This window comes from Lissotriton helveticus, chromosome 8 (assembly GCF_964261635.1).
Source record: "Lissotriton helveticus chromosome 8, aLisHel1.1, whole genome shotgun sequence".
In the NCBI taxonomy this organism is placed as follows: Eukaryota; Metazoa; Chordata; class Amphibia; order Caudata; family Salamandridae; genus Lissotriton; species Lissotriton helveticus.
The window spans coordinates 157359365-157376860 of NC_136069.1; the positions used below are offsets into that span (position 1 = coordinate 157359365).

Consider the following 17496-nt stretch of genomic DNA (forward strand, 5'->3'; position numbering starts at 1 on the left):
TTGTTAATGTTTTTAAAAACTGTTTCGCTACTTTACAAGTCTTTTGCTAAAAGTCTGATTTCTAGGCTTTTGTTGCTGCATCCGATAATTACCCAGTCTGTTTGATTCCTTCTTTTTAAGCAGAAGTTTCAAAAATTTGTTTAGTCTATTGACCTTGACCTTTCTTGCGAAGGGTGCCTTAAAACTTCAATATTACTTATCTCCTTTCTTTGTTTCTCATTGCAGGTCCTGCCATCATGAGGAGAAAGAAGATTTCCGGTGCTGAAGCCTAAAGCTGTTGAACACAGCTGCGCGGCAATCAGGTAAATCGAGGAGTTTCCAATGCAGATCCTGTCCGGGAAACAAGCGGAAGGCAAAGCGCCTTCCAGAAGGTGGGTGCGGCTTTTATAAGCCAGCCACACCCTAGGCAACCACACCCTGAACATCTAACACGTACCGCCAAGTTCTAACAGGACGGTGTGTGAATAGGCATTTTGTCCAATGTGAGCAACACACTGCTGGTATTGGTAGTGGTACAATCTTTGTACCAGTTTGCAATCATTGTAACTCTCAAAACGGTACAATTCACCTTCCGAAATTGCTTTAAGGTCTCAAGGCTTGAAACTACGATTACATAGTTGCCATGATCTCCCAAAGCCAAAATCATCAGTAGGTTAAAAACACAAGCGTAATGTAAATCGTATAGAACAGTTTCTCCAAGCATAATGCAATTCACAAAACACACATACCATATGGAGTGCTGGTGCACAGGAAAGGGGTGGGTTTTTCTGTAACTATGAATGCGAATTCTTATGCATATTTATGTACAGAATCATGATGTGAACATGGGATAGTTATTCATGACAATACCCCCCTCTCAAGATCCTCCCTAAAACCTCTGGGATGGGTTTCGGCTTTGTTGGATATCGGGCATGGAAAGCTTTTATCAATCGTGGTGCATTTTTTAGATGGCCTAATGGTTCCCAGGACCGTTCTTCAGGGCCATACCCTTTCCAATATATCAAATAAAACAGCTTTCCACAAATTCTTTTTGCATCCAAAATTGCCTTCACATCAAATTCTGGACTTCCTTCTATTCCCATCAGAGGAGGGGCACTGATTAACTGTGTTTTAGGATTGTAAGGTTTCAATAATGACACGTGGAAGACTGGGTGGATTTGATAATGGTGTGGGAGTGTTACTTTTATACTGATAGAATTTATTACTTTTTCTATAGGAAATGGACCTATAAAGCGAGTATTGAATTTTCTATTTCCTTTTAATCGTAAGTTTTTTATGCTTAACCAAATTTTATCCCCTATGGCATAAGAAGGATGAACGGAACGGTGCTTGTCTGCTGTGTCTTTTTGGGTTTCTTTTGCTTTGGCCAGATTAAAATGAGCTTCCTGATGAATAGATGTTAACTTAGAGACATAATCATGTATTGATGGAACCATGTTGGTGGAAACCAAATGATCAGGAATGTGTTTAGGATGATATCCATAATTACAAAAGAAGGGAGACATTTTAATAGAAGAATGCTCCATATTATTATATGCAAACTCTAATGCACATAATATATCTGACCATTCATCATCAAGGTTTGTTAACATGCATTGTAAATAGTGTTCTATGGTTTGATTGGGGCGTTCTGTTAAACCATCTGTTTGTGGATGGTAACTTGATGACAACCGCACTTCCATATTCAATAATTTACTTAAATGTTGCCAGACGTGAGAGATAAATTGGGAACCCCTATCTGAAAAAAATATATGAGGCATTCCATGTAAATGTATAATGTTTGTCATTAAGAGTTGTGCTAAATCCATAGCTGTTGGAAGTCTCTTCAATGGAATGAAATAGGCTATTCGAGAGAACTGATCTACTACTGTTAAAATGGTTGTGAAACCTTTTCTGGTTGGTGGAAGCTCAACTATAAAATCAAGAAAGATTGTATGCCAGGATTGAGGTGGAATGGGCAGGGGTTTTAATAGACCACGAGGGGCTTGGTGTGATGATTTATTTTGGATAAACACACTACAGGTCTCAGCAAATTTTTGATATCATTGAACATGGAAGGCCACCAAAATGTTCTCTTAATTACTTGATAGGTCTTTGTAACTCCAGGATGAGCTGATAAAAGAGTATCAAGGCACCGAGACAGCACTGTTGAGGGTGGTAGAAGAGGCCAGAAGGATTTTGGATGCAGGTGGCAGCGCGGCCATTATTCTTCTGGACCTCAGTGCCGCCTTCGACACGGTAAGTCACCATCTGCTGCTGTCTCACCTCCGGAATATCGGGGTAACCGGGAAAGCCATGGAGTGGTTGAGATCTTTTCTTGAGGAAAGATATTTTCAGGTGTTTGAGGGTAATAACTGCTCTCGTCTGTTAGCGTTAGAGTGTGGGGTACCACAGGGGTCGTCCCTTAGCCCCACACTGTTTAATGTCTACATGGCCCCGTTGGCGGAACTAGTTGCTCCGTTTGGCATCCAGTTAATAAGCTACGCGGACGACACCCAGCTGGTGTTTTCCTTGCAACAAACAGACGCTCCCCCGAACAATCTGGCTAATTGTTTGGAGGTGGTAGTAAACTGGATGAATTCGTCTCAGCTCAGACTTAACAGAGGAAAAACTGAGCTGATGCTCTTAGGAAAGCAGGATATCCCCGACTGCCTAGCTTGGCCCACTTGTATGGGTGCCATACCATTACCCAAACCAAAAATAAAAAGCTTAGGCTTCTGGCTCGACAACGCTTTCTCCTTCGAAACTAGAGCCAGAAAGACCTCTGCAGTTTGTCATGGGATACTCAAATCCCTGCGTAAAATTCCTGCCCCAACTCCCTGAAAAAGCAAAGAAGACCGTAGTTCAATCCTTGGTTTTATCACGAATTGACTACGGGAATGCTTTATATCTTGGGGCACCGGCATCCACTTTTAAAACCCTACAAGTGGCTCAGAACTATGCCGCCAGGATTTTGACTGGAACTAGTCGATATATGTCGGCGAAGCCAGCTCTAAGATCACTCCATTGGCTCCCTGTGAAGGAACGGATGCGATTTAAATCCCTATGCATCACATACAAGATCATGCATGGAGAAGGCCCTTCCATTTTGGAAAATATGATAAGTCCTTACAAGCCCCAACTCAATCTCCGCTCGAGTGACCACAACCTGGCAATCATTCCCAGAATAAAGCGAGCCCGCTCAGGCGGCCGGCTCTTTTCTCTGCAAGCAGCAAGTGAATGGAATGCCCTCCCATATAACTTGAGGCAGGAACAGACCTTCCTTCAGTTTAGGAAGAAACTCAAAACCTTCCTATTCCCCAGAAATTAGCCTGCAGTAGGAATGTTGATCGGACTAGCCCAGGGTTACCGTTGCCAAGAGCGCTGGGATGCCTACAGGTAGCCATGCGCTATATAAGTGATTTTACAATTACAATTGACTTTTGAATTTCTGGTGAAGGTACAATGATTTGATCATTTAAAAACAGTATATTATCTTTCTCTTGTGAGAATGGGTATTTCCTTATCCAATCATCCATATCTTTTGACTCAATTTCTTTTTCAATATCCATTTGCATCACAGATTGTAAGACTAGCTTGAAATCAAGTTGTTGGTAATACTGGTTTTACATGTACCTTATTTCCATTTGCTTTTTCACCGATAAGTGATAATGCATCCGCCTTATGATTTTCTTTTCCTGGTCAGAAAGTGATTAAAAAATTATATTCATTAATAAATAATGACCACCGAAGTTGTCTGGCAGATAAAGCTTTGCCAGATCATAGAGATTGTAAGTTTCTGTGGTCAGTATAGATGGTGATTGGATGACGTGCCCCTAACAAGTAATGGCGCCACTCCTCAAAAACTGCCTTGATTGCCAACAATTTCTTTTCTGCAATAGCATAATTTTGTTCAGCTGCAGATAATTTCCTTGAATAGTAAGCAATGGGGTGCATTTGTCCTGTGTCTATGTTTCTTTATGACAAAATTCCCCCTAGGGTGAACTGAGAAGCATCCGCTTCTGCTATACATAGTTGTGTAGGATCGGGATGACGTAAAATGTGTGCTGTGGTAAACCTCCCTTTCAGATCTTGAAAGGACTTTCCAGCGGTCTCTGTCCATTCAAATGTTACCCCTTTTCAAAGGAGTTTGGTGATGGGAGTTATTATTTGGGAGACATTTTGAATAAAGCGCTGATAAAAGTTTGCAAAGCCTAAACAACGTTGTACTTGATTTACGGATGTTGGGCTGGGCCAAGTACTTACAGCGTCTATTTTTTTGGGATCCATTTCTATTCCAGAAGGACTAATGACATATCCTAAAAAGTTCACTTTAGAAACATGAAACATGCTTTTTTCCAATTTGACATAGAGGGAATTTAGAAGCAATTTTTGAAGGATGGCGTGTCTTGTTTTACATGTTCTTGTTCCAAATTATAGTATATAAGTATGTCATCTATGTAGACAACACAACAAACATCGATGAACTCATGCAATACCTCATTTATAAAACATTGGAAAGCAGCAGGAGCATTACAGAGTCCGAAGGGCATTACTTGATATTCAAAGAGGTCAAATTTGGTGCGAAACGAAGTTTTCCACTCATCGCCCTCTCGAACTCTTACAAGATGGTATGCTCCGCGCAAGTCCAATTTAGTATAAATGATTGCTTGTTTTATTTGATCCAATAATGTAGGAATGTGCGGCGAAGGACATCTTTTTTTATTGTCACGTTGTTTAAGGCTCTATAATCTATAAATGGGCGTAACTCTACCCCCTTCTTCAGTATAAAAAATAAAGGATATGAGACTGGGGACTTTGAGTGCCTAATAAACTCGTTTGCGAGATATTCATCCAATTAGGTTTGTAAATGTTAGTTTTCATTTTCTGTAAGTGGACACATTCTACTGCACGGTAAGGTAGCGCCGGGTACAAGATCTATTCTACAATCAAGGTACCTATGAGGGGGAAGAGTAATTGCTCTTTTTTTGTCAAATAAATCTGTTAAATCAGAATACTCAATAGGAAGTCCTTCGAGTAGTAAAACACTCTGCAATTCTTTTGGAAAATCAAATCCTTGAACTATGTCTTCTGTTTTTTGTTCCTGAAAACATTGAGTACAACACCAAGAAGAATTGAATGTTATTGCTTTTGTTACCCAATCAATACTAGGGTTATGATGTATTAACTACAGGATTCCCAAAATTAACCTAAACTGAGGTGCATCTATGACGTCAAACGTAAGCATGGGCGTAAAATCCGCTCCGCTCGCGGATTTTTCGGATTTTCGGCAAATTCGCAATCCGCGAACGCTCGCGAATTTGTCGTAAATCTGTGAATCCGCTCGCGGCGGATTTTTTGCTTGGTTGCGGCGCGCGGCGTGGTGCACGGCGTTCACTTTCCGTCATTTTAGCGTTTGCCGAGTTGTTTTTCTTTGCGAGTGACGCGCCATTTTAGATCTTGCTGCGTGTTCCCGCGGGAGTTTGTCGCCCGCGAATACGTACTCGCGGCTTGCCACCTTGCACAGCACACCTCGCGAGAGTTCGCAATTGCGAACACGTAGTTGCGGCGGAAAGGAACAATCTCGCACTTGCGAAATAGAGATTTTGCAATTTCGCACAAGAAAATCACCAGCAAACAGGATAAACCTTCAGAAAATTATGATTTTTATCAGAATCACTCCTCAGGTTGACATTTGCATGGCCTTTTTTTTTGCAAGGAGTCCATTTTGGGGGGGGGGGAGGAAGGAAGTGCCCCACAGTCTCCAACTTCCTGTTCCTGTCCAGCAGGCTCCTCCCAGTGCTTTGTCCATCTCCTGGTCACTTTCATTTGGATCTGGAGCTGGAAGGATTACTTTTTGTGGGTGCTGCTGGATATTTGGATTTGAGGCCTTTTTGACTGTCTTTGGATCACTTTTGGATTAGAAATCAACTTTCACAAGTAAGTTTGTTTGGGGCATTACAGTTGCTGCAAGTACAATTTTTGAACTTTTTCAGAAAATTAAATAAATTATATTGTGGGTAGCCACAGTATCCAGTAGGACCAGGGTTGGTTATGGGTGCATGATACAACTGTTTTGTTGAATTTAAACACCATTGAGGCCATGGATGGGCTGGGATTGTGCAGATTTTATTGTTTTTTGTCGTTTTTTTGGGCCTGCTGGTGTGGCCCTTTGCCCAGGGGTGGTGAGTGTTGCATGGGCCTAGTCTTTCTGTGGGGTGTCTTCTTGAATTTAAACATAATTGAGGCCATGGATGGGCTGGGATTGTGCTTATTTTATTGTTTTTTTGTCGTTTTTGGGGGGCTGCTGGTGTGGCCTTTTGCTTGCCCAGGGGGGGTGGTGGTGCATGGACTGAGTGTGCCTGTGGTGTGGTCTCACTCTCTTTGATGTAAACATCATGGATGGCATTGGATTGTGGTGATTTCTGGCTGTTTTTCTGTTTTTTGGGGGTGTACTGTTGATGTGGACTGGCCATGTGGGTGGTGGTGGTGGCCATCTTGAGTGCTGGCTGGTACAGGCAACATGTGCTTGGGGTGTAAGGGGGCCATTTTGAGGAGAGGCAGTGTCTGAGGCCTGCACTTATTTTGCCTACTTTTCATCCCTTATGCCCAGGGGTAGTGAGTGTTGCATGGGCCTAGTGTTTCTGAGGGGTGTCTTCTTGAATTTAAACACCATTGAGGCCATGGATGGGCTGGGATTGTGCAGATTTTATTGTTTTTTTGTCGTTTTTTTGGGCCTGCTGGTGTGGCCCTTTGCCCAGGGGTGGTGAGTGTTGCATGGGCCTAGTCTTTCTGTGGGGTGTCTTCTTGAATTTAAACATAATTGAGGCCATGGATGGGCTGGGATTGTGCTTATTTTATTGTTTTTTGTCGTTTTTGGGGGGCTGCTGGTGTGGCCTTTTGCTTGCCCAGGGGTGGTGGTGGTGCATGGACTGAGTGTGCCTGTGGTGTGGTCTCACTCTCTTTGATGTAAACATCATGGATGGCATTAGATTGTGGTGATTTCTGGCTGTTTTTCTGTTTTTTGGGGGTGTACTGTTGATGTGGACTGGCCATGTGGGTGGTGGTGGTGGCCATCTTGAGTGCTGGCTGGTACAGGCAACATGTGCTTGGGGTGTAAGGGGGCCATTTTGAGGAGAGGCAGTGTCTGAGGCCTGCACTTATTTTGCCTACTTTTCATCCCTTATGCCCAGGGGTAGTGAGTGTTGCATGGGCCTAGTGTTTCTGAGGGGTGTCTTCTTGAATTTAAACACCATTGAGGCCATGGATGGGCTGGGATTGTGCAGATTTTATTGTTTTTTGTCGTTTTTTTGGGCCTGCTGGTGTGGCCCTTTGCCCAGGGGTGGTGAGTGTTGCATGGGCCTAGTCTTTCTGTGGGGTGTCTTCTTGAATTTAAACATAATTGAGGCCATGGATGGGCTGGGATTGTGCTTATTTTATTGTTTTTTGTCGTTTTTGGGGGGCTGCTGGTGTGGCCTTTTGCTTGCCCAGGGGTGGTGGTGGTGCATGGACTGAGTGTGCCTGTGGTGTGGTCTCACTCTCTTTGATGTAAACATCATGGATGGCATTGGATTGTGGTGATTTCTGGCTGTTTTTCTGTTTTTTGGGGGTGTACTGTTGATGTGGACTGGCCATGTGGGTGGTGGTGGTGGCCATCTTGAGTGCTGGCTGGAACAGGCAACATGTGCTTGGGGTGTAAGGGGCCATTTTGAGGAGAGGCAGTGTCTGAGGCCTGCACTTATTTTGCCTACTTTTCATCCATTATGCCCAGGGGTAGTGAGTGTTGCATACTTGCATGTCCCTAGTCTTTCTGTGGGGTGTCTTCAATGTAAACATCATGGATGGCATGGGATTGTGCTCATTTTTCTGTGTTTTGTCGATTTTTTGGGGTGTATAACTGAACTGATGTTCCTCTGTCTTCCATTGCTTTTAGGTGCACAAGAAGACTCAAGAGAACCACCAGTGCCAGGAAGAAGTCCTGCAGCGGTGTGCGCAGCATAACGTCACGCGACGTCACGTCTGGACACAGAACCCTCTGCAACTCGTGCAACTGCTGCCTGCTGACCTGCTCTGAAGAAGATGGCCCCAAAAAAAGTAACCCGTAGCTCCTCTAGCAAGAAAGGTGCCAGTAAGGAGCAGAAGAAGCAAGTTACCAAGGACACTGGTGTGCCGCCCGCCCCTTTTTTTGGGAGTAAAAAAAAAAGTATGCCTGCAGCAGCAGCAGCGGGATCTGCTGGGGACCAAGCTGGCAGCAGCACCCCCGCTCCATTGGGCTCAGTGCCACCACCACCACCACCATGCCAACTGAAGTCCAAGCCCTTGAGTGCTGCAGAGGCAGCCAGTATAGTTCTTCAATCACCATCGACCAGTGATGTTGGCTCATCGCAAGAAAGCAGCAGCAATGTCCCTCAATCAACACAGGTTGTTGTAGCTCATCTGACGAGTGTTGAACAACCACAGCCGCAACAACAATCACATGTGCAAGTACAAGCCCAAGTACATGTGGAAGGAGAGGCAGCGCAAGGAGATGCGCAAGCAGAGGTGCATGGAGGGTCACAAGTGCCCACAATAGTTGTTCCTCCCGAAGTAGGGGCACATCAGGAAATCGACAATCAAGGCGAGGTATCATTTGAGGAAGCCACTCCTCCTGATGATCCTTCATTGTCTTCCGCACCCCTAGCAAGGAAGAGATCAAGGGTGGTGTCTACATCCTCTTCAAGCACACCTCCTTCTGATGATACGGATCAAACTTGGGAACCAGCACCACAGCCGTCTGAGAGTGAGGCACACCATGATCCAACAAAGGTAGTTAAGCGTAAAAGGAAGCTCGTCCAAAGTCTCAGAGTTATGGAGTGTGATGAGGCTCAACAAGAAGTGGCGGATACTGCTGCTGATGAAGACTCTGCCAACGACGACCCAGTCATCATAAAGGTCACTGCAGCCCCAGCGGGCATGCAGCAAACAGACATTTTGACCCTAGCCCGAAGAGCTGCTCAGCGTGATGATGATGATGATGTTGTCGATGAGGAGGCAGTGGAAACACCACAATCATTGGAGTTAAGTAGTACACCAACTCGTCCCGCTTCCATATTTCTTTCTGGCAAGAAGAGACCTCCGTCAACCTCGACCTTAATTAGTGGCGGTGAAAGTGCAAAACGTACAAAAGTTGGGCAATCAAGATCCTCCACTTCATCTGGCATTAGCTTCATGACCACCACCACCAGTATCGCCGCCTCCTCCAGGTCCCACAGACACTTCAAGTCCCCAGTTTGGGACTTCTTTACTGTTTGTCCAAAAAATCCAAAGTTTGCCATTTGTACCCTTTGTAAGCTTGCAGTTAGTCGTGGTAAGTCAGGTACCAACTATGGTACCGGCGGCCAGAGAGGTCATCTTGAGAGAAAGCACACTGTCAGATGGTTTGCGCACCTAGATGCGATCAAGAAAGGGCAAATTCAAGGAAACGTTGATGTTTCATCTGATGATGACGAGGAGGAAGAAGACGTGTCAAAGACTTTCCTTACACCCAGTACCCCTGTCAGCAGCACACCCAATGTGAGGCACACTAAGAGTGTTGGAGCGAGTGAGACACCAACGCACAAAAGTTCACCAGCGAGCAAAATTGGGTCAACGAAGTCATTATCAGCCCGTAAATGCTTGGTCCAGGGCAACATTAGAACAATGCTTACTTCAGACGTGCCATATGAACGCAACCACCCACTGACGCGTCTGTATAACACTAAGCTGGCTAAAATGCTAGCTGTGGACCTTCTACCTTTTTCTTTTGTAGAAGCGGTAGGTTTTCTTGAATTAGTGGCAACGCTCTGCCCTAAATGGAAGGTTCCGAGCCGGTTCTATTTTGCCAGAGTTGCGGTTCCAGCACTACATGAAGATGTGCTGCAGGCGATTGGGGCAGCTTTGCAGAAGAGTGCTGTTCACACAATACATCTGACAACAGACATGTGGACCAGTGGCCCAGGCGATGATTACATGTGCATCACTGCACACTGGGTCTCTTTTTCAGGTGTTAAAGCAAAGCTAAACGCAGGTGTTGACCCGGACCAAGTTTTCAAAGCTGCTCGGAAACATGCAACACTAGCCATGTTTGGCTTGGAGAAAAGTCACACAGCAGAAAACCTTTTGGAAGAGTTTAACAAAAAGGTCTTGACAATGCTATCCCCCCTAAAACGCAAGATTGGTTATGTTTCCACGGATAATGGCGCCAATGTAGTTAAGGCCATGTTCATGGGTGACCATGTTAGAGTGCCGTGTTTGGCGCACTGTATCAACCTGGTAGTTCAAAAATTCTTGAGTGATAAACAGAGTCCAGCGTTCGAGGTAATGGCCACCTGCCGCAAAATGTGCAACCATTTCAGCCATTCTTTTAAGGCCCGGAAGCATCTGCGGAGACTGCTACTTCAACGTAGAATGCCAGTGAAAGCACTCATCCAGGAGGTGGCAACACATTGGAACTCAACCTTCTACATGCTTGAGCGTCTGTATGAGCAGTATACGGTACTCGATCACTATTTCTTCACAGAGGCTACATCTCAGAAGGAGGACCTGCGGATGAGTGCGGCGCAATGGGACATAGTTAAAAGCCTGACAGACATGCTTCGTCCTTTTGAGTTCTTCACGCGTGCAGTCAGCCAGGAGGACTGTAATTTGGGAAAAGCTATCCCATTGTTGTGCATGCTGGAGCACCAACTGATGGCGGTGTCTTCTGAGTTTGAAAAAGATGAAAAAAAAAAAAACATTTCATTTTGTCTGAGAAATTATTAGATCGCCTACGTGGTGATGAACGTCTTCAAAACATCAAGTCAGATCAGCATTACATTTGTGCTACTATTCTGGATCCACGCTACAAAAAGGCGCTGGCAGGCGAAGCATTCTTTCCTTTTGCTGATGCAGATGTTCAAAAGTACAAACATTGGTTAGCCTGGTCAGCCAAGAGGTTTGAAAAAGAACGGCAGGTTATTGAAGGAGAAGCCAGTACATCAGCATCAGCATCAGCAGGCCATCCGCAGTCACAAGAATCCACTTCTGCACCTGTGGCTGGGGCACAAGTGACCTCTCAGCTGTTAAAGACACCGGCAACTGGATCATCTGCACCACACACAATGACAACACTAACAGTGGCTGCGGAGGAGGATTGGCTAAGTTTGATGGGGTATGGTTCTCGAAAAAATGTCACAGGCACAGCAAAAAGTAAGCAAAGTGGAGGAACAGTTGATGACCTTGAGTCGATGGTGCAGGACTATCTGAATGACTCAACAGAGGTCTTCCTTAATGATGAGCCATTGCAGTATTGGCATGGCAAAAAACAATTGTGGCCACAGCTCTTCAACCTGGCTATAAACTATTTGTCTTGCCCACTCGCAAGTGTGTCTTCTGAACGTGTTTTCAATGCTGCTGGTGGCATTGTAACTCCCAAACGGAGCCGCCTCTCGCCCAAAAATGTGGAGCGGCTGACAATGATCAAGATGAATCAGCACCTCATACCACCAGATTACAAAGTACGAGAAAGCACGCCGCATGAAGACGAGGAGGACAGCAACGTAGATGAGGGGATTTTTTCTCTGTTCGGTGCCACTGACCTCATCCAGCCTGAATTCGCAGAGTATGATGACGAAATCTTGTTCTTATTCCCTGACACCGAGCCCTGAAAATGAGACAATCAATCAAGAACTTTCTTTTTCGTCCTTATTCACTTTTATTCCTGTGTGCTTTGTGTCTCTCTTTCTTTGTTTTGCACAGTTAATTTAATTCAAACTTTAATCACCTAATCCCAAAAACAAGACCATCATCAGAACTGTCTTCACTTGTTTGCTTATTGATTTGAAGGTGCCGCAGTCTACATTCCTCAGGTTCACAAGTTCTGAAGAACATGCTCCTCTATCCTCCTCCTCCAGACTGCGATTTCCCTCCAAGCAGAGTGCTGGATTACGCCCAATGAAGAAAGACTCAGCACTTGTGGGGGTGTTGTACTTCTTTGCGGGTGAGTTGACGGATTTGGGCCCATTGCTGTGAAGCTCTAATAATGGACAAAAGTGTTTTGGACCAAATATGAGGTGGAAATTTCTTGCCGTTTTTGCTGACTTGCTTGCCTTTGAGGTGCTCTTTGGCGGGGTTCCGGGGGTTTGTGGGTAATTTTTGGTGTCTGTCGAAGCACTGCTGCGACAGTCTAATCTTGATTGCATTTGCTTTTCAGGAAATCCGTGGTGGAAAACAGGAGTTATGATGATTGATGATGATGACCTAGCTGAACAGCGCCGCATTTGGAACGAAGGCCGAGAGATATTGTAAGTATGAGATTTAGCTTTTTCGCTGTTTGGGGGTGTTGTCGGGTGTTTTTTTGCGGGTGGGTTGGCGGGTCTTGCCTGGGGCATTCCTGGGAAGGTCTAATACCGGATAGAAGTGTTTTGGACAAAATCCATAAGGAACAGCCTTTTTTTTGCTATTTCTTCTGACATCTTGCTCAATGTAGCGTTTTGGGGGGCTTCCTGCTGTTCGTGGGTGGGTTGCGGCCGGGGTCTCTGTCGAAGCACTGCTGCGACAGTGTAATCTTGATTGCATTTGCTTTTCAGGAAATCCGTGGTGGAAAACAGGAGTTATGATGATTGATGATGATGATGACCTAGCTGCACAGCGCCGCGTTTGGACCGAAGGCCGAGAGACATTGTAAGTATGAGATTTAGCTTTTTCGCTGTTTGGGGGTGTTGTCGGGTGTTTTTTTGCGGGTGGGTTGGCGGGTCTTGCCTGGGGCATTCCTGGGAAGGTCTAATACCGGATAGAAGTGTTTTGGACAAAATCCATAAGGAACAGCCTTTTTTTTGCTATTTCTTCTGACATCTTGCTCAATGTAGCGTTTTGGGGGGCTTCCTGCTGTTCGTGGGTGGGTTGCGGCCGGGGTCTCTGTCGAAGCACTGCTGCGACAGTCTAATCTTGATTGCATTTGCTTTTCAGGAAATCCGTGGTGGAAAACAGGAGTTATGATGATTGATGATGATGATGACCTAGCTGCACAGCGCCGTGTTTGGACCGAAGGCCGAGAGACATTGTAAGTATGAGATTTAGCTTTTTCGCTGTTTGGGGGTGTTGTGTCGGGTGTTTTTTTGCGGGTGGGTTGGCGGGTCTTGCCTGGGGCATTCCTGGGAAGGTCTAATACCGTCTAGAAGTTTGTTGGACAAAATCCATAAGGAAACACCAGTTTTGGCACTTTTTGTAAGTTAGGGTTCGTTAGGGTTAGCCCTAGCAGCAGGATTGCATGTGTTTCGGGGGGTTCTATTGCAACGCGGTTCTGTTGTTGTAGAGCACTGTTGGAGCGATGCTGGCTATGGATACTTTTGCTTGCTTGCAAGTGGTTTGAATACAATCCACGGTCTGTATTTGGGCCTACTGTTACTTTCAAAGTACGTTTTGTAAACATTTTTCTGCTAGGCATCGTTTTTGGAGATATGATTGGGGTTCTTCTACATTTTTGCGACTGGCTTTAGTAAGGGTCTTGGTGGGAGCATTGCTGGGAAGGTCAAATTTTGTTCTAAAACACAGTAGTACACCTACCTTGAGGGGAAAGATCCGCTATAATATTTTGGCCATACTTATTGATCCTTAAAAAGGTGACTCAGACAGAGCACGCAATTTCAAAAATATTGTACTGTCTATTAGGGAAATCAAAGTGTGACTTTTTGCACCACACAGCGTACATACCTTTTATTTATTTATCAGTGGTATTGTAATAGCACTTCCTGTTTTCCGTTCAATAATTACAGGCCGGGTTTCAGTCAACATCCGCCAGGCAGGCAGTGGACAGGGTGTCTTCTGTCAGTGGTCACCACATTGATGGACGAAGCGTCAGCTGGAATGGAGGAGTGCCGCCAATAAGAGGAATTGTTTGCTGCATGCAACTTACTTACCAAATTCAACAGGACAACTCCAACAACATACGCAATACAGATACAGTATCCATTGTTGTCTTTTATTCTATGAGTGTGACTGCATGTGCTTACCTTTAGTTTGTAACCAAAGATTGTCTGTATCTTCAATTATTGTTTGTCCATGCTCTGCTTTTTTTTTCTTCTCTCAACAAAACCTACCCAAAAAGAAACCCCCATTCCCATCCATTTTACAAACCCTAACCCTCTTCCCCCCGGCTGTGTTGTTTTGCTTGATGTCTGACTAAAATGACATCAATAATTCCACACACTTGCTGGGGAGGATAAGGTCATAGCAGCAACAGGCTGGTGAAGGAATACGAGGATATCTTCTAGACTTACTCAGCTTCAGTACTATATCTTCTAGTAGTAGTAGCCAATGTCAAATAAATTCAACGCAAGTACTAGTTATACTTGCAAGCAAATACTTTACCATTTGTTAGGCTACATTATGGCACTGTTCTAGTGTACTGTCACCTGCTATTTTCTCGATCGTACCGTAACCGTTGTAATGCTACAGTAAGGAGGACAAACAAGGTTTCGTTTTCTTTTTTTCCATAGGCATGCAACTGCCACTGTGTCACACCACTAGTACCACCGCAATGAGGAAATGTCACCCGCCCAGGATTGACAACGTTAATCCCCATTTCACCTGGAGCCAGCCCTGGGCCTAGCCCTAATTTCTAACACAAATTACAGGTAAGATAAGCGTTTGGTGGGAGGTAGTATAATGGAGTATTATTTCGGAGTAGACAAGAGATTGACGGTTGTACTACTAAAGTCCTTCGACTGTTCAGGAAAACAAAGTTACTGTTACACCCCCGCCCCCCACCCACCAGACTGAAAAGCAGTAAAAAACAGGTATGGTCAGATAAAGTTTAAAAATATATTTTTTTAGCCCTAACAAAATAATCTCCCTCACCCACCCTAACCCCAACGATTGTCTTTGAAACGTCCCAAAACGATCCCAACTCCCAAATCCCACCCCCCAAAAGTCTATAAAAAAAGGGCAAGGGACACTCCACTACTGGAGGGTGCTGGTGCTGGTGCATGATGCGGCATGGGCATCATACTCCTTGCGGAGGGTGGCAAGCTCGGAGCGGAGGCCCTTAACCAAGTTCTTATACTTTAGGACCTCCTGCTCCAGGTTGGACATGCGGACTCGTAGGCGGCGTTGGCGGTCCTTGCAGCTCCTGTGGGGGGCAGCTGGTATTTCGGTTGCTTGGCGGTGGCGGTCGTCTTTCTTAGCCCGGCTCGGTCCCGCTGGCTTAGTCACGGAGGAGGATGCAGTGGTCACAGTCGAGGATGTCGTTGTTGCCCCGCTCGACTGCGTGTCCTCCTCCTCCTCCAGGGCCACCAGCCGCCGATATTCGACGACTGTGGCCTCCAGCCTCCGTTGCCGGGCCAATCTAGCCTGCTCCCTCCTTGTTGTTGATTTGGAAGGAGCAACTATATGAAGAAAGAAAGACATAGTCTGTAACCAATGCTCCTTATTAATAACACAAAGTGATTGAGCCGAAAGTTGGGTCACAGAGTACAAGTAGCAAATTGAAAGCACAGTACATAACTATTGAGGACAGTATCTATGTAACCTCCCACTTCTGCATCCTTGCTCTAACATTAGTGGTAGTTTAATGAACAAATTCTACGACCACTATGGACTTCCATTACAGTCGACTATGACAGTACACCAGTCTTATTCTTCTTCTTCTCTCTTGTTTAGGGAAATTGGTACGTTATCTTATGCAAGCCGGCAGAATGACATGGACAGCACAGTGAACTTGCACCCGAGAAAAAAAGTTGCACACCATGATGAGTGAGACAGACTTGCGTTACTGTACCGGTCCAGTGCATGCAGGTGGTGAAGCTATTACTTTTCTATTACGGGTGGCACTGAGAATACTCTGTTACAAGGGCTACTGCTTAATTAATTTACCTTTCACCCTACAGTGCAAATGAGTACTAGAAAAGGAAAATGAAGAAGCTAACTAATTTGATTATCTATCACTTCACATGGGACGTATTTAATGACAGATGAGATGACTTTAGGTGCTTTGCTTAATATTGAGTGAACAGTGATACACCCACACATGAATGACGTACTACAAGTAAACTAAAGTTATTAAGAGAGGTACGAAGTGTCCACCGTAATAACCAGATATATGCTGTGAATGCAAACGCAATACAAAGTACTGCTACTATTCATGGTAGTATTGGACACATTTACAATTTCTTTTCCTTGCCTTCCCTGCACTGGAACGGACGTGCGGGTGCGGTGGTACATGCTCTTCAAGGTAACACTTACTTCACCTGGCGACCATCTACTCTCTCTAGATACACATGTGCTATCTAAGAGTCAGAGAATACCATGCTCCAGGCATCCATTCAGTCAAAGTATACGCACACATACAGTTTCTGTTTCACCCACCCAGGCTGCTGTCCTTCCACCCATCCTTGCTTCATCATTGACCCAGCCATGCACCATACCATATTCTTTCCTTCCCAGCCACCTCGGGGGCCAAGCAAACACATATCGTTCTTCTTTGCCAGCCATCATACAAGTTCGCGTCCCACTTACTTACACCCTTCTTTCGCTTTTCGTTCATCCCATCCATCACGTTCGTCTAAGAACTTATTGGGATTCTTCTCACCAAAAACTTCACAGCTAAGTCGAAGTACATTTCGAGGAGGCTACTACCTGGTTGATTTGTAATTGTAATACACCCGTGCAGAAAGCACACTATGCAGTCTTCAATCTCAATAAGTAAGGAATATATAGCTTACCTGTTTCCGCCACCACCGTTTGATCCCCCACAGGACCGTCCGCCGGCTCTTGCACCGCCTCCTCCCCAGAGGCCTCCGAGTCCTGGTCCAACACAGCCACCTCCGCGCTGGCCCCGTCACCAGATGTTACACCTACAAAGTACATTTAAGAATGTTAGAATACACCACTCACTACTATATAATATTTGGTCTAGGAGAAATGTTAAAAAAACAGAATACAATGTAATAATTTGTGACTGTCTACTCCATAGTAAAAATGTCCCATTTTCCAGGGAAGGCTGTTGTCTTGCTGCACTTTTATGCACAACTGATGAATGCTTGCTTTTGATTTTTAACACGCACCACTTTTTCTCCTAACAGACAGAAGCTTGACTCCTAAGAACACGACCAGGATCAAGTTCAAACCAGGTGAGAGCTCGGCTCGACCACAAGAAATGTGTCCAATTAATCGTCAGCACTAACCACTTTTCCGTTTTCAGTTAAATAGTTTTATGACAAAGTAGATTTTAATAAATGTGTTTACTTTTAATAAAGCTTTTAAACTTAAATAGACTCTGTGGTTTTTGTTCCTCTAGACTAGAGTGGATGAGCTAAAGGTTTTGGAATTTTTGCAAGCATGAGTGCCTCTGACACTTCTTGACTGTGCTGTGACTCCGTACTACTCTCTTGTCCTGCGTACGATAATCTAGAGATCATTGGGGATCTATAATCGGTGACTTCGGGAGCTGAATGACTCTGCCACACTATCTAGTCAGTAAGGAGACAGTGCATAGAGGTATTGCTGAATATAATGGGAGTCCAA

The 17496-nt window shown here is 44.8% G+C and overlaps 1 long non-coding RNA gene across 1 annotated transcript in view; it reads left to right on the top strand.

The window, feature by feature from the left end:
• Nucleotides 1-228: 228 nt before the first annotated feature.
• Nucleotides 229-17496, top strand: part of LOC144771523 (uncharacterized) — a 39982-nt gene continuing 22714 nt past the window's right edge. Inside the window, exon 1 of the long non-coding RNA XR_013599326.1 lies at nt 229-302. This is a non-coding gene — a long non-coding RNA (uncharacterized LOC144771523). The remainder of the gene's footprint in view (nt 303-17496) is intronic.